The 23,537-nt window shown below is 51.0% G+C and overlaps 6 non-coding genes across 6 annotated transcripts; all 6 read right to left on the reverse strand.

Annotated features, from left to right (window-relative positions):
- Positions 1-1,063: 1,063 nt before the first annotated feature.
- TRNAD-GUC (transfer RNA aspartic acid (anticodon GUC)) lies at positions 1,064-1,135 on the reverse strand. Its single transcript has one exon. It is a non-coding gene; the product is annotated as a tRNA-Asp (tRNA).
- A 3,712-nt stretch (positions 1,136-4,847) lies between these two features.
- On the reverse strand, positions 4,848-4,919 carry TRNAD-GUC (transfer RNA aspartic acid (anticodon GUC)). Its single transcript has one exon. It is a non-coding gene; the product is annotated as a tRNA-Asp (tRNA).
- A 3,745-nt stretch (positions 4,920-8,664) lies between these two features.
- Positions 8,665-8,736, reverse strand: TRNAD-GUC (transfer RNA aspartic acid (anticodon GUC)). Its single transcript has one exon. It is a non-coding gene; the product is annotated as a tRNA-Asp (tRNA).
- A 1,672-nt stretch (positions 8,737-10,408) lies between these two features.
- Positions 10,409-10,480, reverse strand: TRNAD-GUC (transfer RNA aspartic acid (anticodon GUC)). Its single transcript has one exon. It is a non-coding gene; the product is annotated as a tRNA-Asp (tRNA).
- A 2,036-nt stretch (positions 10,481-12,516) lies between these two features.
- Positions 12,517-12,588, reverse strand: TRNAD-GUC (transfer RNA aspartic acid (anticodon GUC)). Its single transcript has one exon. It is a non-coding gene; the product is annotated as a tRNA-Asp (tRNA).
- Positions 12,589-14,625: 2,037 nt separating this feature from the next.
- TRNAD-GUC (transfer RNA aspartic acid (anticodon GUC)) lies at positions 14,626-14,697 on the reverse strand. Its single transcript has one exon. It is a non-coding gene; the product is annotated as a tRNA-Asp (tRNA).
- Between the last annotated feature and the right edge of the window lie 8,840 nt (positions 14,698-23,537).

Genomic DNA, 23,537 nt, shown 5'->3' on the forward strand with positions numbered 1-23,537 from the left:
TGTACTCCTGGATCCACCAGGGGGAAGAGGCACTGATCGCTGTGACACCACCAGGGGGAAGAGGCACTGATCGCTGTGACACCACTAGGGGGAAGAGGCACTGATCGCTGTGACACCACTAGGGGGAAGAGGCACTGATCGCTGTGACACCACTAGGGGGAAGAGGCACTGATCGCTGTGACACCACTAGGGGGAAGAGGCACTGATCGCTGTGACACCACTAGGGGGAAGAGGCACTGATCGCTGTGACACCACTAGGGGGAAGAGGCACTGATCGCTGTGACACCACTAGGGGGAAGAGGCACTGATCGCTGTGACACCACTAGGGGGAAGAGGCACTGATCGCTGTGACACCACTAGGGAGAAGAGGCACTGATCGCTGTGACACCACTAGGGGGAAGAGGCACTGATCGCTGTGACACCACTAGGGGGAAGAGGCACTGATCGCTGGAGAATCGTCTGATAAGCTTTGCAAGATGCTAGCTTTTTCTTTGCAAGAATTTGACACCACTGAGATTCTTCACAGAGGCAGAAACAAGTGTGTTCAATACGGCAGGGGAAAAGTTCTTACAGAGACTCATGGCAAAAGCAGGAGATAAAGACCCTGGGGTGAATCAAGGAGCAATGGGAGAAACGACGAAAGCAATATGCATTCCTAGTGTCTCTGTACGTTCCTCCTCCTCCCTACCAATTAGATTGTAAGCTCCTCAGGGCAGGGACTCCTCTTCCTAAATGTTACGTTTATGTCTGAAGCACTTATTCCCATGACCTGTTATTTATATTATCTGTTATTTATTTGATTACCACGTTTATTACTACTGTGAAGCGCTATATACATTAATGGCGCTATATAAATAAAGACATACAATTCAAGCCCCAAAATGAGCTAGGTCAGCAAGAGAACAAAACGACGTAGAGGAAGAGAGCACTGGGACTTTAAAAGTATCTTGAGGATTTGGAATGGTGTAAAGGACTAAGAGACAAAAAAAACCCCCATATATATAATTTAATCAAAACAATAAGGATAAATAAAATTAAAGGATAAATAAAAAAAAAATGAAGCCTCCCAGTCGGGGAATTGAACCCCGGTCTCCCGCGTGACAGGCGGGGATACTGACCACTATACTAACAAGGACTTGCTGTGCTCTCCCATACGTGTGTGCTGTGTCCCAGGCGGCTCTCCCATATGTGTGTGCTGTGTCCCAGGCGGCTCTCCCATACGTGTGTGCTGTGTCCTAGGCGGCTCTCCCATACGTGTTTGCTGTGTCCCAGGCGGCTCTCCCATACGTGTGTGCTGTGTCCCAGGCGGCTCTCCCATACGTGTGTGCTGTGTCCCAGGCGGCTCTCCCATACGTGTGTGCTGTGTCCCAGGCGGCTCTCCCATACGTGTGTTCTGTGTGCCAGGCGGCTCTCCCATACGTGTGTGCTGTGTCCAGGTGGCTCTCCCATACGTGTGTGCTGTGTCCCAGGCGGCTCTCCCATACGTGTGTGCTGTGTCCCAGGTGTCTCTCCCATACGTGTGTGCTGTGTGCCAGGCGGCTCTCCCATACGTGTGTGCTGTGTCCAGGTGGCTCTCCCATACGTGTGTGCTGTGTCCCAGGCGGCTCTCCCATATGTGTGTGCTGTGTCCCAGGCGGCTCTCCCATACGTGTGTGCTGTGTCCTAGGCGGCTCTCCCATACGTGTTTGCTGTGTCCCAGGCGGCTCTCCCATACGTGTGTGCTGTGTCCCAGGCGGCTCTCCCATACGTGTGTGCTGTGTCCCAGGCGGCTCTCCCATACGTGTGTGCTGTGTCCCAGGCGGCTCTCCCATACGTGTGTTCTGTGTGCCAGGCGGCTCTCCCATACGTGTGTGCTGTGTCCAGGTGGCTCTCCCATACGTGTGTGCTGTGTCCCAGGCGGCTCTCCCATACGTGTGTGCTGTGTCCCAGGCGGCTCTCTCATACGTGTGTGCTGTGTCCCAGGCGTCTCTCCCATACGTGCGTGCTGTGTCCCAGGCGTCTCTCCCATACGTGTGTGCTGTGTCCCAGGCGGCTCTCCCATACGTGTGTGCTGTGTCCCAGGCGGCTCTCCCATACGTGTGTGCTGTGTCCCAGGCGGCTCTCCCATACGTGTGTGCTGTGTCCCAGGCGGCTCTCCCATACGTGTGTGCTGTGTCCCAGGTGGCTCTCCCATACGTGTGTGCTGTGTCCCAGGTGGCTCTCCCATACGTGTGTGCTGTGTCCCAGGCGGCTCTCCCATACGTGTGTGCTGTGTCCCAGGTGGCTCTCCCATACGTGTGTGCTGTGTCCCAGGCGGCTCTCCCATACGTGTGTGCTGTGTCCCAGGCGGCTCTCCCATACGTGTGTGCTGTGTCCCAGGCGTCTCTCCCATACGTGTGTGCTGTGTCCAGGCGGCTGTCCCATACGTGTGTGCTGTGTCCCAGGCGGCTCTCCCATACGTGTGTGCTGTGTCCCAGGCGGCTCTCCCATACGTGTGTGCTGTGTCCCAGGCGGCTCTCCCATACGTGTGTGCTGTGTCCCAGGTGGCTCTCCCATACGTGTGTGCTGTGTCCCAGGTGGCTCTCCCATACGTGTGTGCTGTGTCCCAGGCGGCTCTCCCATACGTGTGTGCTGTGTCCCAGGTGGCTCTCCCATACGTGTGTGCTGTGTCCCAGGCGGCTCTCCCATACGTGTGTGCTGTGTGCCAGGCGGCTCTCCCATACGTGTGTGCTGTGTCCAGGTGGCTCTCCCAAACGTGTGTGCTGTGTCCTAGGTGGCTCTCCCATACGTGTGTGCTGTGTCCCAGGTGGCTCTCCCATACGTGTGTGCTGTGTCCCAGGCGGCTCTCCCATACGTGTGTGCTGTGTCCCAGGCGGCTCTCCCATACGTGTGTGCTGTGTCCCAGGCGGCTGTCTCATACATGTGTGCTGTGTCCCAGGCGTCTCTCCCATACGCGTGTGCTGTGTCCCAGGCGGCTCTCCCATACGTGTGTGCTGTGTCCCAGGCGGCTCTCCCATACGTGTGTGCTGTGTCCCAGGCGGCTCTCCCATACGTGTGTGCTGTGTCCCAGGCGGCTCTCCCATACGTGTGTGCTGTGTCCCAGGCGTCTCTCCCATACGTGTGTGCTGTGTCCCAGGCGTCTCTCCCATACGTGTGTGCTGTGTGCCAGGCGGCTCTCCCATACGTGTGTGCTGTGTCCAGGTGGCTCTCCCATACGTGTGTGCTGTGTCCCAGGCGGCTCTCCCATACGTGTGTGCTGTGTCCCAGGCGGCTCTCCCATACGTGTGTGCTGTGTCCTAGACGGCTCTCCCATACGTGTGTGCTGTGTCCCAGGCTGCTCTCCCATACGTGTGTGCTGTGTCCCAGGCTGCTCTCCCATACGTGTGTGCTGTGTCCCTGGCGGCTCTCTCATACGTGTGTGCTGTGTCCCAGGCGGCTCTCTCATACGTGTGTGCTGTGTCCCAGGCGGCTCTCCCATACGTGTGTGCTGTGTCCAGGTGGCTCTCCCATACGTGTGTGCTGTGTCCCAGGCGGCTCTCCCATACGTGTGTGCTGTGTCCCAGGCGGCTCTCCCATATGTGTGTGCTGTGTCCCAGGCGTCTCTCCCATACGTGTGTGCTGTGTCCCAGGCGGCTCTCCCATACGTGTGTGCTGTGTCCCAGTCGGCTCTCGCAATCCGATGGACCAAATCCCCCATGATGGGAGCTGCAGCGCATGTAATAGCGGTTCCCACCAGAATGGGAGAGCCGTGGGGTAAGCTTTGCAAGATGCAAGCTTTTTCTTTGCAAGAATGTGCAGGGCTTGCCGTGAAAGCTGAAGCTGCGCCCATATGTTGTGCCTGTACTCCTGGATCCACCAGGGGGAAGAGGCACTGATCGCTGTGACACCACCAGGGGGAAGAGGCACTGATCGCTGTGACACCACTAGGGGGAAGAGGCACTGATCGCTGTGACACCACTAGGGGGAAGAGGCACTGATCGCTGTGACACCACTAGGGGGAAGAGGCACTGATCGCTGTGACACCACTAGGGGGAAGAGGCACTGATCGCTGTGACACCACTAGGGGGAAGAGGCACTGATCGCTGTGACACCACTAGGGGGAAGAGGCACTGATCGCTGTGACACCACTAGGGGGAAGAGGCACTGATCGCTGTGACACCACTAGGGGGAAGAGGCACTGATCGCTGTGACACCACTAGGGGGAAGAGGCACTGATCGCTGTGACACCACTAGGGGGAAGAGGCACTGATCGCTGGAGAATCGTCTGATAAGCTTTGCAAGATGCTAGCTTTTTCTTTGCAAGAATTTGACACCACTGAGATTCTTCACAGAGGCAGAAACAAGTGTGTTCAATACGGCAGGGGAAAAGTTCTTACAGAGACTCATGGCAAAAGCAGGAGATAAAGTCCCTGGGGTGAATCAAGGAGCAATGGGAGAAACGACGAAAGCAATATGCATTCCTAGTGTCTCTGTACGTTCCTCCTCCTCCCTACCAATTAGATTGTAAGCTCCTCAGGGCAGGGACTCCTCTTCCTAAATGTTACGTTTATGTCTGAAGCACTTATTCCCATGACCTGTTATTTATATTATCTGTTATTTATTTGATTACCACGTTTATTACTACTGTGAAGCGCTATATACATTAATGGCGCTATATAAATAAAGACATACAATTCAAGCCCCAAAATGAGCTAGGTCAGCAAGAGAACAAAACGACGTAGAGGAAGAGAGCACTGGGACTTTAAAAGTATCTTGAGGATTTGGAATGGTGTAAAGGACTAAGAGACCAAAAAAACCCCCATATATATAATTTAATCAAAACAATAAGGATAAATAAAATTAAAGGATAAATAAAAAAAAAATGAAGCCTCCCAGTCGGGGAATTGAACCCCGGTCTCCCGCGTGACAGGCGGGGATACTGACCACTATACTAACAAGGACTTGCTGTGCTCTCCCATACGTGTGTGCTGGGTCCCAGGCGGCTCTCCCATATGTGTGTGCTGTGTCCCAGGCGGCTCTCCCATACGTGTGTGCTGTGTCCTAGGCGGCTCTCCCATACGTGTTTGCTGTGTCCCAGGCGGCTCTCCCATACGTGTGTGCTGTGTCCCAGGCGGCTCTCCCATACGTGTGTGCTGTGTCCCAGGCGGCTCTCCCATACGTGTGTGCTGTGTCCCAGGCGGCTCTCCCATACGTGTGTTCTGTGTGCCAGGCGGCTCTCCCATACGTGTGTGCTGTGTCCAGGTGGCTCTCCCATACGTGTGTGCTGTGTCCCAGGCGGCTCTCCCATACGTGTGTGCTGTGTCCCAGGTGTCTCTCCCATACGTGTGTGCTGTGTGCCAGGCGGCTCTCCCATACGTGTGTGCTGTGTCCAGGTGGCTCTCCCATACGTGTGTGCTGTGTCCCAGGCGGCTCTCCCATATGTGTGTGCTGTGTCCCAGGCGGCTCTCCCATACGTGTGTGCTGTGTCCTAGGCGGCTCTCCCATACGTGTTTGCTGTGTCCCAGGCGGCTCTCCCATACGTGTGTGCTGTGTCCCAGGCGGCTCTCCCATACGTGTGTGCTGTGTCCCAGGCGGCTCTCCCATACGTGTGTGCTGTGTCCCAGGCGGCTCTCCCATACGTGTGTTCTGTGTGCCAGGCGGCTCTCCCATACGTGTGTGCTGTGTCCAGGTGGCTCTCCCATACGTGTGTGCTGTGTCCCAGGCGGCTCTCCCATACGTGTGTGCTGTGTCCCAGGCGGCTCTCTCATACGTGTGTGCTGTGTCCCAGGCGTCTCTCCCATACGTGCGTGCTGTGTCCCAGGCGTCTCTCCCATACGTGTGTGCTGTGTCCCAGGCGGCTCTCCCATACGTGTGTGCTGTGTCCCAGGCGGCTCTCCCATACGTGTGTGCTGTGTCCCAGGCGGCTCTCCCATACGTGTGTGCTGTGTCCCAGGCGGCTCTCCCATACGTGTGTGCTGTGTCCCAGGTGGCTCTCCCATACGTGTGTGCTGTGTCCCAGGTGGCTCTCCCATACGTGTGTGCTGTGTCCCAGGCGGCTCTCCCATACGTGTGTGCTGTGTCCCAGGTGGCTCTCCCATACGTGTGTGCTGTGTCCCAGGCGGCTCTCCCATACGTGTGTGCTGTGTCCCAGGCGGCTCTCCCATACGTGTGTGCTGTGTCCCAGGCGGCTCTCCCATACGTGTGTGCTGTGTCCAGGCGGCTGTCCCATACGTGTGTGCTGTGTCCCAGGCGGCTCTCCCATACGTGTGTGCTGTGTCCCAGGCGGCTCTCCCATACGTGTGTGCTGTGTCCCAGGCGGCTCTCCCATACGTGTGTGCTGTGTCCCAGGCGGCTCTCCCATACGTGTGTGCTGTGTCCCAGGTGGCTCTCCCATACGTGTGTGCTGTGTCCCAGGTGGCTCTCCCATACGTGTGTGCTGTGTCCCAGGCGGCTCTCCCATACGTGTGTGCTGTGTCCCAGGTGGCTTCCCCATACGTGTGTGCTGTGTCCCAGGCGGCTCTCCCATACGTGTGTGCTGTGTGCCAGGCGGCTCTCCCATACGTGTGTGCTGTGTCCAGGTGGCTCTCCCAAACGTGTGTGCTGTGTCCTAGGTGGCTCTCCCATACGTGTGTGCTGTGTCCCAGGTGGCTCTTCCATACGTGTGTGCTGTGTCCCAGGCGGCTCTCCCATACGTGTGTGCTGTGTCCCTGGCGGCTCTCCCATACGTGTGTGCTGTGTCCCAGGCGGCTGTCTCATACATGTGTGCTGTGTCCCAGGCGTCTCTCCCATACGCGTGTGCTGTGTCCCAGGCGGCTCTCCCATACGTGTGTGCTGTGTCCCAGGCGGCTCTCCCATACGTGTGTGCTGTGTCCCAGGCGGCTCTCCCATACGTGTGTGCTGTGTCCCAGGCGGCTCTCCCATACGTGTGTGCTGTGTCCCAGGCGTCTCTCCCATACGTGTGTGCTGTGTCCCAGGCGTCTCTCCCATACGTGTGTGCTGTGTGCCAGGCGGCTCTCCCATACGTGTGTGCTGTGTCCAGGTGGCTCTCCCATACGTGTGTGCTGTGTCCCAGGCGGCTCTCCCATACGTGTGTGCTGTGTCCCAGGCGGCTCTCCCATACGTGTGTGCTGTGTCCTAGACGGCTCTCCCATACGTGTGTGCTGTGTCCCAGGCTGCTCTCCCATACGTGTGTGCTGTGTCCCAGGCTGCTCTCCCATACGTGTGTGCTGTGTCCCTGGCGGCTCTCTCATACGTGTGTGCTGTGTCCCAGGCGGCTCTCTCATACGTGTGTGCTGTGTCCCAGGCGGCTCTCCCATACGTGTGTGCTGTGTCCAGGTGGCTCTCCCATACGTGTGTGCTGTGTCCCAGGCGGCTCTCCCATACGTGTGTGCTGTGTCCCAGGCGGCTCTCCCATATGTGTGTGCTGTGTCCCAGGCGTCTCTCCCATACGTGTGTGCTGTGTCCCAGGCGGCTCTCCCATACGTGTGTGCTGTGTCCCAGTCGGCTCTCGCAATCCGATGGACCAAATCCCCCATGATGGGAGCTGCAGCGCATGTAATAGCGGTTCCCACCAGAATGGGAGAGCCGTGGGGTAAGCTTTGCAAGATGCAAGCTTTTTCTTTGCAAGAATGTGCAGGGCTTGCCGTGAAAGCTGAAGCTGCGCCCATATGTTGTGCCTGTACTCCTGGATCCACCAGGGGGAAGAGGCACTGATCGCTGTGACACCACCAGGGGGAAGAGGCACTGATCGCTGTGACACCACTAGGGGGAAGAGGCACTGATCGCTGTGACACCACTAGGGGGAAGAGGCACTGATCGCTGTGACACCACTAGGGGGAAGAGGCACTGATCGCTGTGACACCACTAGGGGGAAGAGGCACTGATCGCTGTGACACCACTAGGGGGAAGAGGCACTGATCGCTGTGACACCACTAGGGGGAAGAGGCACTGATCGCTGTGACACCACTAGGGGGAAGAGGCACTGATCGCTGTGACACCACTAGGGGGAAGAGGCACTGATCGCTGTGACACCACTAGGGGGAAGAGGCACTGATCGCTGTGACACCACTAGGGGGAAGAGGCACTGATCGCTGGAGAATCGTCTGATAAGCTTTGCAAGATGCTAGCTTTTTCTTTGCAAGAATTTGACACCACTGAGATTCTTCACAGAGGCAGAAACAAGTGTGTTCAATACGGCAGGGGAAAAGTTCTTACAGAGACTCATGGCAAAAGCAGGAGATAAAGTCCCTGGGGTGAATCAAGGAGCAATGGGAGAAACGACGAAAGCAATATGCATTCCTAGTGTCTCTGTACGTTCCTCCTCCTCCCTACCAATTAGATTGTAAGCTCCTCAGGGCAGGGACTCCTCTTCCTAAATGTTACGTTTATGTCTGAAGCACTTATTCCCATGACCTGTTATTTATATTATCTGTTATTTATTTGATTACCACGTTTATTACTACTGTGAAGCGCTATATACATTAATGGCGCTATATAAATAAAGACATACAATTCAAGCCCCAAAATGAGCTAGGTCAGCAAGAGAACAAAACGACGTAGAGGAAGAGAGCACTGGGACTTTAAAAGTATCTTGAGGATTTGGAATGGTGTAAAGGACTAAGAGACCAAAAAAACCCCCATATATATAATTTAATCAAAACAATAAGGATAAATAAAATTAAAGGATAAATAAAAAAAAAATGAAGCCTCCCAGTCGGGGAATTGAACCCCGGTCTCCCGCGTGACAGGCGGGGATACTGACCACTATACTAACAAGGACTTGCTGTGCTCTCCCATACGTGTGTGCTGTGTCCCAGGCGGCTCTCCCATACGTGTGTGCTGTGTCCCAGGCGGCTCTCCCATACGTGTGTGCTGTGTCCTAGACGGCTCTCCCATACGTGTGTGCTGTGTCCCAGGCTGCTCTCCCATACGTGTGTGCTGTGTCCCAGGCTGCTCTCCCATACGTGTGTGCTGTGTCCCTGGCGGCTCTCTCATACGTGTGTGCTGTGTCCCAGGCGGCTCTCTCATACGTGTGTGCTGTGTCCCAGGCGGCTCTCCCATACGTGTGTGCTGTGTCCAGGTGGCTCTCCCATACGTGTGTGCTGTGTCCCAGGCGGCTCTCCCATACGTGTGTGCTGTGTCCCAGGCGGCTCTCCCATATGTGTGTGCTGTGTCCCAGGCGTCTCTCCCATACGTGTGTGCTGTGTCCCAGGCGGCTCTCCCATACGTGTGTGCTGTGTCCCAGTCGGCTCTCGCAATCCGATGGACCAAATCCCCCATGATGGGAGCTGCAGCGCATGTAATAGCGGTTCCCACCAGAATGGGAGAGCCGTGGGGTAAGCTTTGCAAGATGCAAGCTTTTTCTTTGCAAGAATGTGCAGGGCTTGCCGTGAAAGCTGAAGCTGCGCCCATATGTTGTGCCTGTACTCCTGGATCCACCAGGGGGAAGAGGCACTGATCGCTGTGACACCACCAGGGGGAAGAGGCACTGATCGCTGTGACACCACTAGGGGGAAGAGGCACTGATCGCTGTGACACCACTAGGGGGAAGAGGCACTGATCGCTGTGACACCACTAGGGGGAAGAGGCACTGATCGCTGTGACACCACTAGGGGGAAGAGGCACTGATCGCTGTGACACCACTAGGGGGAAGAGGCACTGATCGCTGTGACACCACTAGGGGGAAGAGGCACTGATCGCTGTGACACCACTAGGGGGAAGAGGCACTGATCGCTGTGACACCACTAGGGGGAAGAGGCACTGATCGCTGTGACACCACTAGGGGGAAGAGGCACTGATCGCTGTGACACCACTAGGGGGAAGAGGCACTGATCGCTGGAGAATCGTCTGATAAGCTTTGCAAGATGCTAGCTTTTTCTTTGCAAGAATTTGACACCACTGAGATTCTTCACAGAGGCAGAAACAAGTGTGTTCAATACGGCAGGGGAAAAGTTCTTACAGAGACTCATGGCAAAATCAGGAGATAAAGTCCCTGGGGTGAATCAAGGAGCAATGGGAGAAACGACGAAAGCAATATGCATTCCTAGTGTCTCTGTACGTTCCTCCTCCTCCCTACCAATTAGATTGTAAGCTCCTCAGGGCAGGGACTCCTCTTCCTAAATGTTACGTTTATGTCTGAAGCACTTATTCCCATGACCTGTTATTTATATTATCTGTTATTTATTTGATTACCACGTTTATTACTACTGTGAAGCGCTATATACATTAATGGCGCTATATAAATAAAGACATACAATTCAAGCCCCAAAATGAGCTAGGTCAGCAAGAGAACAAAACGACGTAGAGGAAGAGAGCACTGGGACTTTAAAAGTATCTTGAGGATTTGGAATGGTGTAAAGGACTAAGAGACCAAAAAAACCCCCATATATATAATTTAATCAAAACAATAAGGATAAATAAAATTAAAGGATAAATAAAAAAAAAATGAAGCCTCCCAGTCGGGGAATTGAACCCCGGTCTCCCGCGTGACAGGCGGGGATACTGACCACTATACTAACAAGGACTTGCTGTGCTCTCCCATACGTGTGTGCTGTGTCCCAGGCGGCTCTCCCATACGTGTGTGCTGTGTCCCAGGTGGCTCTCCCATACGTGTGTGCTGTGTCCCAGGTGGCTCTCCCATACGTGTGTGCTGTGTCCCAGGCGTCTCTCCCATAAGTGTGTGCTGTGTGCCAGGCGGCTCTCCCATACGTGTGTGCTGTGTCCCAGGCGGCTCTCCCATACGTGTGTGCTGTGTCCCAGGTGGCTCTCCCATACGTGTGTGCTGTGTCCCAGGCGTCTCTCCCATAAGTGTGTGCTGTGTGCCAGGTGGCTCTCCCATACGTGTGTGCTGTGTCCCAGGCGGCTCTCCCATACGTGTGTGCTGTGTCCCAGGCGGCTCTCCCATACGTGTGTGCTGTGTCCTAGACGGCTCTCCCATACGTGTGTGCTGTGTCCCAGGCTGCTCTCCCATACGTGTGTGCTGTGTCCCAGGCTGCTCTCCCATACGTGTGTGCTGTGTCCCTGGCGGCTCTCTCATACGTGTGTGCTGTGTCCCAGGCGGCTCTCTCATACGTGTGTGCTGTGTCCCAGGCGGCTCTCCCATACGTGTGTGCTGTGTCCAGGTGGCTCTCCCATACGTGTGTGCTGTGTCCCAGGCGGCTCTCCCATACGTGTGTGCTGTGTCCCAGGCGGCTCTCCCATATGTGTGTGCTGTGTCCCAGGCGTCTCTCCCATACGTGTGTGCTGTGTCCCAGGCGGCTCTCCCATACGTGTGTGCTGTGTCCCAGTCGGCTCTCGCAATCCGATGGACCAAATCCCCCATGATGGGAGCTGCAGCGCATGTAATAGCGGTTCCCACCAGAATGGGAGAGCCGTGGGGTAAGCTTTGCAAGATGCAAGCTTTTTCTTTGCAAGAATGTGCAGGGCTTGCCGTGAAAGCTGAAGCTGCGCCCATATGTTGTGCCTGTACTCCTGGATCCACCAGGGGGAAGAGGCACTGATCGCTGTGACACCACCAGGGGGAAGAGGCACTGATCGCTGTGACACCACTAGGGGGAAGAGGCACTGATCGCTGTGACACCACTAGGGGGAAGAGGCACTGATCGCTGTGACACCACTAGGGGGAAGAGGCACTGATCGCTGTGACACCACTAGGGGGAAGAGGCACTGATCGCTGTGACACCACTAGGGGGAAGAGGCACTGATCGCTGTGACACCACTAGGGGGAAGAGGCACTGATCGCTGTGACACCACTAGGGGGAAGAGGCACTGATCGCTGTGACACCACTAGGGGGAAGAGGCACTGATCGCTGTGACACCACTAGGGGGAAGAGGCACTGATCGCTGTGACACCACTAGGGGGAAGAGGCACTGATCGCTGTGACACCACTAGGGGGAAGAGGCACTGATCGCTGTGACACCACTAGGGGGAAGAGGCACTGATCTCTGGAGAATCGTCTGATAAGCTTTGCAAGATGCTAGCTTTTTCTTTGCAAGAATTTGACACCACTGAGATTCTTCACAGAGGCAGAAACAAGTGTGTTCAATACGGCAGGGAAAAGTTCTTACAGAGACTCATGGCAAAAGCAGGAGATAAAGTCCCTGGGGTGAATCAAGGAGCAATGGGAGAAACGACGAAAGCAATATGCATTCCTAGTGTCTCTGTACGTTCCTCCTCCTCCCTACCAATTAGATTGTAAGCTCCTCAGGGCAGGGACTCCTCTTCCTAAATGTTACGTTTATGTCTGAAGCACTTATTCCCATGACCTGTTATTTATATTATCTGTTATTTATTTGATTACCACGTTTATTACTACTGTGAAGCGCTATATACATTAATGGCGCTATATAAATAAAGACATACAATTCAAGCCCCAAAATGAGCTAGGTCAGCAAGAGAACAAAACGACGTAGAGGAAGAGAGCACTGGGACTTTAAAAGTATCTTGAGGATTTGGAATGGTGTAAAGGACTAAGAGACCAAAAAAACCCCCATATATATAATTTAATCAAAACAATAAGGATAAATAAAATTAAAGGATAAATAAAAAAAAAATGAAGCCTCCCAGTCGGGGAATTGAACCCCGGTCTCCCGCGTGACAGGCGGGGATACTGACCACTATACTAACAAGGACTTGCTGTGCTCTCCCATACGTGTGTGCTGTGTCCCAGGCGGCTCTCCCATACGTGTGTGCTGTGTCCCAGGTGGCTCTCCCATACGTGTGTGCTGTGTCCCAGGTGGCTCTCCCATACGTGTGTGCTGTGTCCCAGGCGTCTCTCCCATAAGTGTGTGCTGTGTGCCAGGCGGCTCTCCCATACGTGTGTGCTGTGTCCCAGGCGGCTCTCCCATACGTGTGTGCTGTGTCCCAGGTGGCTCTCCCATACGTGTGTGCTGTGTCCCAGGCGTCTCTCCCATAAGTGTGTGCTGTGTGCCAGGTGGCTCTCCCATACGTGTGTGCTGTGTCCCAGGCGGCTCTCCCATACGTGTGTGCTGTGTCCCAGGCGGCTCTCCCATACGTGTGTGCTGTGTCCTAGACGGCTCTCCCATACGTGTGTGCTGTGTCCCAGGCTGCTCTCCCATACGTGTGTGCTGTGTCCCAGGCTGCTCTCCCATACGTGTGTGCTGTGTCCCTGGCGGCTCTCTCATACGTGTGTGCTGTGTCCCAGGCGGCTCTCTCATACGTGTGTGCTGTGTCCCAGGCGGCTCTCCCATACGTGTGTGCTGTGTCCAGGTGGCTCTCCCATACGTGTGTGCTGTGTCCCAGGCGGCTCTCCCATACGTGTGTGCTGTGTCCCAGGCGGCTCTCCCATATGTGTGTGCTGTGTCCCAGGCGTCTCTCCCATACGTGTGTGCTGTGTCCCAGGCGGCTCTCCCATACGTGTGTGCTGTGTCCCAGTCGGCTCTCGCAATCCGATGGACCAAATCCCCCATGATGGGAGCTGCAGCGCATGTAATAGCGGTTCCCACCAGAATGGGAGAGCCGTGGGGTAAGCTTTGCAAGATGCAAGCTTTTTCTTTGCAAGAATGTGCAGGGCTTGCCGTGAAAGCTGAAGCTGCGCCCATATGTTGTGCCTGTACTCCTGGATCCACCAGGGGGAAGAGGCACTGATCGCTGTGACACCACCAGGGGGAAGAGGCACTGATCGCTGTGACACCACTAGGGGGAAGAGGCACTGATCGCTGTGACACCACTAGGGGGAAGAGGCACTGATCGCTGTGACACCACTAGGGGGAAGAGGCACTGATCGCTGTGACACCACTAGGGGGAAGAGGCACTGATCGCTGTGACACCACTAGGGGGAAGAGGCACTGATCGCTGTGACACCACTAGGGGGAAGAGGCACTGATCGCTGTGACACCACTAGGGGGAAGAGGCACTGATCGCTGTGACACCACTAGGGGGAAGAGGCACTGATCGCTGTGACACCACTAGGGGGAAGAGGCACTGATCGCTGTGACACCACTAGGGGGAAGAGGCACTGATCGCTGTGACACCACTAGGGGGAAGAGGCACTGATCGCTGTGACACCACTAGGGGGAAGAGGCACTGATCTCTGGAGAATCGTCTGATAAGCTTTGCAAGATGCTAGCTTTTTCTTTGCAAGAATTTGACACCACTGAGATTCTTCACAGAGGCAGAAACAAGTGTGTTCAATACGGCAGGGAAAAGTTCTTACAGAGACTCATGGCAAAAGCAGGAGATAAAGTCCCTGGGGTGAATCAAGGAGCAATGGGAGAAACGACGAAAGCAATATGCATTCCTAGTGTCTCTGTACGTTCCTCCTCCTCCCTACCAATTAGATTGTAAGCTCCTCAGGGCAGGGACTCCTCTTCCTAAATGTTACGTTTATGTCTGAAGCACTTATTCCCATGACCTGTTATTTATATTATCTGTTATTTATTTGATTACCACGTTTATTACTACTGTGAAGCGCTATATACATTAATGGCGCTATATAAATAGAGACATACAATTCAAGCCCCAAAATGAGCTAGGTCAGCAAGAGAACAAAACGACGTAGAGGAAGAGAGCACTGGGACTTTAAAAGTATCTTGAGGATTTGGAATGGTGTAAAGGACTAAGAGACCAAAAAAACCCCCATATATATAATTTAATCAAAACAATAAGGATAAATAAAATTAAAGGATAAAATAAAAAAAAAATGAAGCCTCCCCGTCGGGGAATTGAACCCCGGTCTCCCGCGTGACAGGCGGGGATACTGACCACTATACTAACGAGGAACTGCTGTGCAACTTGTGTTGGCAGTTTCAGCCCCTATTCACAGCTATACCAACCACGTGACCAGCTTCAGCCAATCAGTACAGGAATAGTAATCCCCATGAATGTGAAGTAATCTGCAGTAGAAACCTAAAAGCTCTTAAGAGCCAGCACAACATATCATAAACAATACAATATTCTTTCAAGTGTATTTTTGTTTCTTGCCTCTTAGAGTGTAAAATCCAATGACCTGCATAATTTAGTGGGTAATGCTTTATTTGAAATTTCTGTATTAGCAGTGTAACTACAATGTAATCTGTCCTGTACTTCCAATGTAAGTACACATAAGTAGCATGTAATTTCATGTACTTAATGTTGAAATATGCGTTTCCAAAAAATGAAAGTGGAATCAAGAAACTAATAAAGATAAATAGAAATGTCCGATGTGATTTGAACACGCAACCTTCTGATCTGGAGTCAGACGCGCTACCGTTTCACTATTAAATCACAGAGCCTTTGCATCTGCGAAAGTATATAAGTGATTACAGAAAGTATTTCTTCCATGCACCGCTGGAATTTGTTTTTCTGACATACAGTGCATTTATATGGCTGTTTTCTGCCTGTACACCATTGTGTTCATTTTACTATCATTATCAATACATGAGAGATGAGTCTACGGTTATAATGCTACCTCCGTCATACTTATTTCATTCATTTTACAAAGCTTCTTTCAAAGAGCATTACAAGTGAAACTACACAGGCCATTGGGTAGTGGGGAAACTGATTGATTGTGAGGGGGTCGGTTGGCTTCTCACTTGTCAGAGGAACAAATGCAGAACTGAACAATATCTATCTTTAATCCGCTTCCACCACCAAAGAAATATCAAATATGTAATTATTTGCACTCTCGGTTCCCTGTTTATTAAGAAAAGGCATGCGTTTAACACCAGGGTTCCACTTTCGACTGATGGTCAACCTGGAGATTTTTTTTTTAAATGACACTGTTGCCATGACAACGGGATGCTATGTAACGTCACGCGGCGTCAAGTTGCCATGACAGCGTGGCACCGCATGACGTTGTGACATCATGTGGCGTCTCATTGTCATGGCAACAAGCATCACATGATGCTGTCACGTGACGTTCCCGTTGGCATGGCAACGCAGCGTCATTTGACGCCGTGCAGCCATATTGACCATAGTTGCAGGGGGAGATGTCGGGAGACTGCTGTTGCGGGCACTATTGCTGCGTTAATGGTATATGGAATTATAGATTACCTTACATCATTTCTGTTATTTATAACTAACGCTGAAGACAATTGTTGCAGACACAGTCGTCGCTGATCAATATTAATTTATTACAATTGTTTATCTCAGTTTACTTTACTTGAGTTAATTTAACAAAGACATGGTTACCTCATTGCTATCAAAAGGGAGGAACTGAAGCAGCTTTACTGAAAAGAGAGAGAGGGGTGAGAAGAGAGAGAGAGAGGGATGAGAAGAGAGAGAGAGAGAGAGGGGTGAGAAGAGAGAGAGAGAGGGGTGAGAAGAGAGAGATGGAGGGGTGGAGGAGAGAGGGAGGGTGGACAGAGAGAGAGGGGGTGGACAGAGAGAGAGGGGGGGGAGGAGAGAGAGGGGGGAGGAGAGATAGAGGAGGGGAGAAAAGAGAGAGAGGGGGGAGAAGAGAGAGAGAGAGGGGGGAGAAGAGAGAGGAAGAGAGGGGGGAGAAGGGAGAGGGGAGAAGGGAGAGGGGTGGGGGGGAGAAGGGAGAGGGGAGAAGGGAGAGGGAGGGGGGAGAAGAGATAGAGGAGGTAAGATACATGGGTGTGGTGTGTGTTCCCTGGCAAGGTTTCTGGGAATGTTACTGTGTTGCTTAGATGTGTCAATCAATCTTGTCTAATAAAAACTACAACTCCCATGATCCCCTGCGTGTGAGCATGCGCAGTAGAGCATAGGGCTGTGACCCGGATGTAGTAGGCAGTGAAGGGAGGAAATGAGTTCTGCACACAGACAGTCCTGTGAGAAATGCAGAGGATCTGTGAGTGATGTAGCAATGAGAAGTCACGTACTATGCTGCCCTGTCTGTAACAACCCGCCCACCCGGAAATTTCAGGGACAAACCCGTAGCCCGGAGAAGGGGATGCCAAACCCGAAGTCTCCGGGTGAAACCCGGAGAGGTGGCAACCCCGCTTAACACACAAAAATAACTTCCGGTATGGCGCCCTCAGAGCGGCAGCAGAAGGCTGAGCACCGTATAAGCCCCACCAGAAAGCAGCCAAGACGGCAATAAACCTAAAAAAAAAAAGCACCGGAGCGGTGGGAACGCTAAGGGAGAAGCTTCTTAGCAATTTAAAGGTGAATTACCTCCCCCAAAAATCGAGGGGTGTTTTGGTTTGGCGCTGGGCAAAGATAAAGCAAGAGTACTGAGCTCTGCAGAAATCCAGCCAGTATCGTCCGAATCGGTACTAACCTGAACAAAAAGCATGCTGAGTGGCAGGCAATGAGAGAGGTGTCACACTTGTGCTCGCCACAAACCTGGGTCGGACCGCGTGGCTGAGGTGGGGTTGTAAAAGCACCGACCTTAGACCGCGCAGGCTGATCCGGATTGCGCAGTGCGTAGTCGTACGTAGCAGGATCAGGATAGGAGAAGACAGCATCGTCGCTGGACAAGCCTGGGTCAGGACTGGAGACATCAGGGTAAACGTTGTTCAAGCAGGAGTTCGGCAACAGGTAGTCAGGAGTGCCCCGCTTCAGCCTAGGAGCGCAGGAGAGGCCTGTGCGCGCGCGGCGACCATGGCCCATAGTACTGGTCTCAGGAGGTGATAGGCAGACCAGAGTAGCACACCGCCTAGCTGCACTGGTAAACCAGTGCTTCAGCGCAAGAGTCCTGAGCGGGCTGGGGAATCCTCCGTTTCAACGCAGGAACCAGGACACGGCCTCTGCAATAGAGAATGAGCAGCAAGCCCCAGGAACCAGGAAGCTGAAGAAACACTGGGGAAACCTCCGCTTCAGCACAGGAGACAGGAACAGACCGCTTCGTGAATATAGCAGCCGGTCACAGGAAACAAGGAGCTGAAGTCAACAAGGAGAGTACTCAGCTTCAGCACAGGAGACTGGAACAGACCGCTGCATGACAATAGCAGCCGGCCTTAGGAAACCTGGAGCTGAAGACAACAAGGAGAGTACTCAGCTTCAGCACAGGAGACAGGAACAGACCGCTGCATGACAATAGCAGCCGGTCTCAGGAAACCAGGATAACAAGCCAGGGGCTTGTGGCAGAACAGTTAGTGACATCCAGAAAGGACTATGCTCGGCCTGGAGCATTGTGGGAAAGCAGTACTTAAAGGTCAGTGAACCAATAGCAGAAGGGGCGTGTGGCAGTATTGCTTTGGTGAGTGTATCCAGGCTGCAGTAAATATCAGGGGAAGTGTTCCAGGACTGCACCCGTCTGCAAGGTAAGGCAAACAGTAAACCGAGGAGCGGATTCCTTACAAGAGGAAAGCGTCCCAAATGATCTGGATGGAAAAATACTTATCAAAAAAATCCAATATTCGTGTCACGCGAGACCAGTACTTTTAACACCTTTTTTCCAGAATCACTAGCACCAGACTGGACAAAGCAGTTGAATAAAATGGGGTTTATTCGGACAAGCCAGCAGACATAGCAAAATACACAAATATAGGGTACATACACACCAACTGCGGGCCTGGGGGGAGTCACTAGCCTCGAGTAGGTGTAGGGGCCTTCTTCGGGTAGGCTTACCCTGTCCGCTCCATGTCCAGATACTCCACGGTACTATTTTCGGGATAGCTACCATGCTCTCGCCACTGGAAGGGTCTCTGTTCCTTCTCAGAACTTGGCCACGTCCCTAGAACTTGTCCTCAGCCTGGCCGGGCTTCTCCAGCACTTCCCTTCCGAGTGCTCTGCTATTCTGAGCAGAGCACTTTTGAAAAGCCCGCCACGCGCTTCACCGGAGCAAGCCTAGGAGTGTCTGGTACTCTGATCGGGCCGTCTCCTTACATAGCCTTTGCTGGCTATCCTTAACATGGAGCAAGGAGCAGCGACCAATCAGAGCTCGCATCCGATGTTATCAGCCGCCCACTGGGTAGGCGCCACAGAGTATAGAGCGAACAAAGGGTTTCACCCACTGAGAGCCCATCTCCCGATCTGATCTTCTGCCCTTCCCCGCTTACCTGATGGCCCGACACTTAGCCGCTCCTAGCCTCTGCCTTTGATCTGCATTCCTATGCAGACAACTCGGCTAATTTCATTACCGAGTCTGCCCCAATAGGAATGAACACACAATCACATTTCTTTTCTAAAACTGGGGTTCTAAAACTTGCTGGCTGGCCAATACATTACAGAGGGAATCACCTTCATAGAAATACATACAGCGAGTGAGGAATGTCATGGCAACGTGACGCCTTTACGTCGGAGAGATGACAGAGAGGAGAAGCCGGAGAAAAGGCACTTACAGAGGCCCAAAGCTCTCCCCAGCAATCAGTTTAATGGTTGCGAGGCTCGTGTGACTGCACTGACAGCACCACCATCACGCCGGCCCAGTATGTATGTATATACAAAATTTTATTAGAATACACATATAATAAAAACAAGTGCAAAGGGGGATTCAAATGTTTGCTTGGACACCCTACACGAATCCTCAAAAAAAAAGTGCATGAGTGTGCGGTTTCTTGGACTGTGATTGACCAGGGCTTTTAAATGATGGATTGGGAAAATGTACTGTGATATACAGCAAAAAGCTATATCATAACCAAAGGAAAAAACTATTATTAGAGGGAGAAATACACAAAGCAGGATCCTGGTGTTGAATAAACAAGGAAACTACAGCAGCGGCAGCTTTTATTCTTACAAATCACCGGCTTTTACCTGGCATGTTCCTGGAATGCCACGCTGTTCACCCGGAGCATGCCGCATTCCTTTTGCCTTCCCAGCCAGGCGCATGCCCGGCTGACGTGCGGTTGATGTGTTAATTGATAATGGTTCAGGATTTACTAGGCTGCAATGCTTCGCGTGTCCGCCAGATGGCATAAATTCATGAATTGTAATGCAGTATATATATATATACAGTGTTCGACAAACCTATACATTTGCTCGCCCCGGGCGAGTGGATTTAACCCCCGGGCGAGTACATATTGGCCCAAGCAGCACACGTTTGGTACTAGGTGGCGAGTAGATTTTTTTGTGTGGCGAGTAGATTTTTTGGTGATTTGTCAACCACTGTATATATATATATATATATAAATATATATATATATATATATATATATATATATATATTTACTGTATAACAACAACCCCTATAACCCTTAACATACAGTACTGTACACATACAGTACTGTATATGCACATCAATGATACTATAGGCCGTCCCCTGGCGAGATGTGTTTGCAGCAGAGAGAGATCCGCTGCTCTCTCTGCGCAAACATCGGCACATTAAAAATTATTTAAAATACATTTTTATTCATAGAGTAGATGTGCAGGGGGTCTCCGGAGCTGAACCGCGTTGGTTTCAGGTCCGGGGACCCCCTGCTCCCCGAGATATAGCCCCCTTTATGAAGTGCCGGTATCCCTCTGCATTTAAAGGTCCCGATCACGTGACCGCGGCATGTAAACAAAGCAGAGGGATACCGGCACCCCCTAAAGGGGCCTGTATCTCGGGGAGCAGGAGGTCCCCGGACCTAAAACCAAAACGTTTCTGCTCCGGAGACCCTCTGCACATGTACAGTATAAAGAAAACACATATATAAATAAACACTCGTTCCTTACCTTAGCGGCTATGTGCTATGGTAACGAAGCAGCATTTCTGTATTTTAATAATATTGTACAGTGAGCAGGGGGTTCCCTGAGCCAGAAATTAATGCTCAGGGGACCCCCTGCTCCTGCACAATATTATTAAAAATACAGAAATGCTGCTTCATTACCATAGCTGATAGCCGCTAAGGCAATGAAGGGGTTAACCCACCGTGCCCGCTTTATTGTGGGTAGCGGGGGTGGGTGAAGGGGGTATTTGGCCCTTGGTGTGAGTTTAGGACTTGCGGGGGGGTTGCGGGTGCACTTAACCCCTTCACGGCCGTAGCAGTTAATACCGCTACGGTCATGAAGGGGTTAAGGCCTCCCGCTACCCCCCCGTAAGCCCTAAACAACCACCGTTGGGGCTAATACCCCTTTCACCCACCCCCGCTACCCACAATAAAAAAACTCACACACAGCAGCCGCCCAAAAAATAAATAAATAAATCTAAATAAATAAATAAATAAATGAATATAAATAAATACATTTAAAATACATTTTTATTCATAGTGTAGATGTGCAGGGGGTCTCCGGAGCTGAACCGCATTGGTTTCAGGTCCGGGGACCCCCTGCTCCCCGAGATACAGCCCCCTTTATGAGGTGCCGGTATCCCTCTGCATTTAAAGGTCCCGATCACGTGACCGCGGCCTGTAAACCAAGCAGAGGGATACCGGCACCCCCTAAAGGGGCCTGTATCTCGGGGAGCAGGGGGTCCCCAGACCTAAAACCAAGGCGGTTCAGCTCCGGAGACCCCCTGCACATCTACACTATGAATAAAAATGCATTTTAAATGTATTTATTTCTATTCATGTATTTATTTAGATTTATTTATTAATTGTGCTGCTGCTGTGTGTGAATTTTTTTTATTGTGGGTAGCGGGGGTGGGTGAAGGGGGTATTAGCCCCAACGGTGGTTGTTTAGGGCTTGCGGGGGGGTAGCGGGTGCACTTAACCCCTTCACGACCGGTATATAGCGGTATTAACTGCTACGGTCGTGAAGGGGTTAAGTGCACCCGCAACCCCCCCGCAAGTCCTAAACTCACACCAAGGGCCAAACACCCCCTTCACCCACCCCCGCTACCCACAAAAAAAAATCACACACAGCAGCAGCACAATTAATAAATAAATATAAATAAATAAATAAATACATGAATATAAATAAATATATACAGTATATATATATATATATATATATATAGTATATATATAACAACAATCCATTATTAAAAACATTAACTAGCATATTCAAATAAATAAAGTACTACTGACCTCATCAATACGAAGTGTCCATCGCCAGCAACATCCTTGTCTTGCCCACAAAATACATAGCCAATAAAAAGCCAATACATTGCAATTACATTCAGATATCAATTAACCCCTTAAACACCTTATCGGATAATAACTGCAAAGGTAATTAAGGGGTTAAGCCACACTGGCCCGATACCCACCCTTCACCCATGAATTTGTACTGTGGCTTCATCATGCAACTACAGTATATATACAGTATCTATATATATATATATATATATATATATATATATATATATATATATATATATATATATATATATATATATATACAGTATATACACACACGATGAACCAATATACAAATAAATGTAGAAGGGTTATCAAAACCATACTGTCCTACAAATAACACTTCTCCATACAGACACTCTACATTAGAATGAATTTCCTTTAATAATCCTAACTGATCTTACAATCTAAATCATCAAATGCCAATGAAACACCTCACATTCCAATCAATACATTGCATTTACATTGTATAAATGATGCATAAAATCTATGCACCATATACATTCTGCAAATGAATGTGAACAATATCATTGCAAGCTAAATATAAACACTTCCAAACAAGTCAACGATTTAAACCAATCAAGTAAACAAAAATCAATTAGCAATCATTATTTACATCCCTAAACAATTGACAGTCCATCCCGAACAATGAAACAATTAACTAATTCACGCCTCGAGCAGAACAATTCAGCATGTGAAAAAATATACAAAGCACCAACCGGAATACAAACTTTAAAACCAAGGCTAGCCCTAACCTCCCTCAAACACACAATACAATATCAATAATTACATCTATCTAATTTTAAAATACTTTAAACACACAATAAAGCATAGCTGCATAGTCAAATTAATTTAAAACACATCAAATCAAGCTTTTAAAACAACATAATTTCTTACCCTGTATGTATATATCTCTCTAGACATATATACATACATACATACAGTGGCAAGAAATGATATACCACAAAAAAAAAATACACATGTTAAAAAAGCTTTTAAAAAAATTAACAAGTTAAATAAAATACATTTCTTTAGTTCACTTACCATTACTTGCCCCCACCGACTCCCGTTGCGCAGCTTACTCACGAACCAATCCACCAGGCACAGGAACCCATAAAATAAAAAACCATAAAATAATAAACATTAAACTAAAAATCCAAATCAATCCACGGGTCTTCTATTTGTAATCCATCTTCATCTTCATCTGTATTCTTCTTTCTTCTATCTTCTTCCGGGCGGGGCAGGGTCTTCTTCCCGTCTTCGGCCACGCCCTGGTCTTCTTTCTTGTCCGGAGGTCCTTCCTCCGCGGCGTCTGGCTTCAAAATGAGACGACATAGGCTTTTAAAGGCCTATGACGTCACATTTTCGTCATATGGTTCCCACGGCCCTGATTGGGCCGTGAAAACCATGTGTTTTGGCCGATGAAAATAAAAATGATGACGTCACTTAAAGGCAATGAAAGCACAGCCAATCAGAATAGCTTTGCTTCAATTGCCTTTAAGATGACGTCATGAAAAGACACATGGCCGCCCTCACATGGTATGGTAGCCAATCAGAGCGTATGAACTCCATCCCTACTCTGATTGGCTCTAGTATACCATGTGACAGAGGCTTTGGGGGAAAAAGGATGTGACGTACTACAGCCAATCAGAGTAGGGATGGAGTTCCCACGCTCTGATTGGCTCTAATACCATGTGACAAGCTTTCAATGACATCACATCCTTTTCCCCCCCAAGCCT

Source organism: Ascaphus truei, chromosome 6 (genome assembly GCF_040206685.1).
Source record: "Ascaphus truei isolate aAscTru1 chromosome 6, aAscTru1.hap1, whole genome shotgun sequence".
Lineage (NCBI taxonomy): Eukaryota > Metazoa > Chordata > Amphibia > Anura > Ascaphidae > Ascaphus > Ascaphus truei.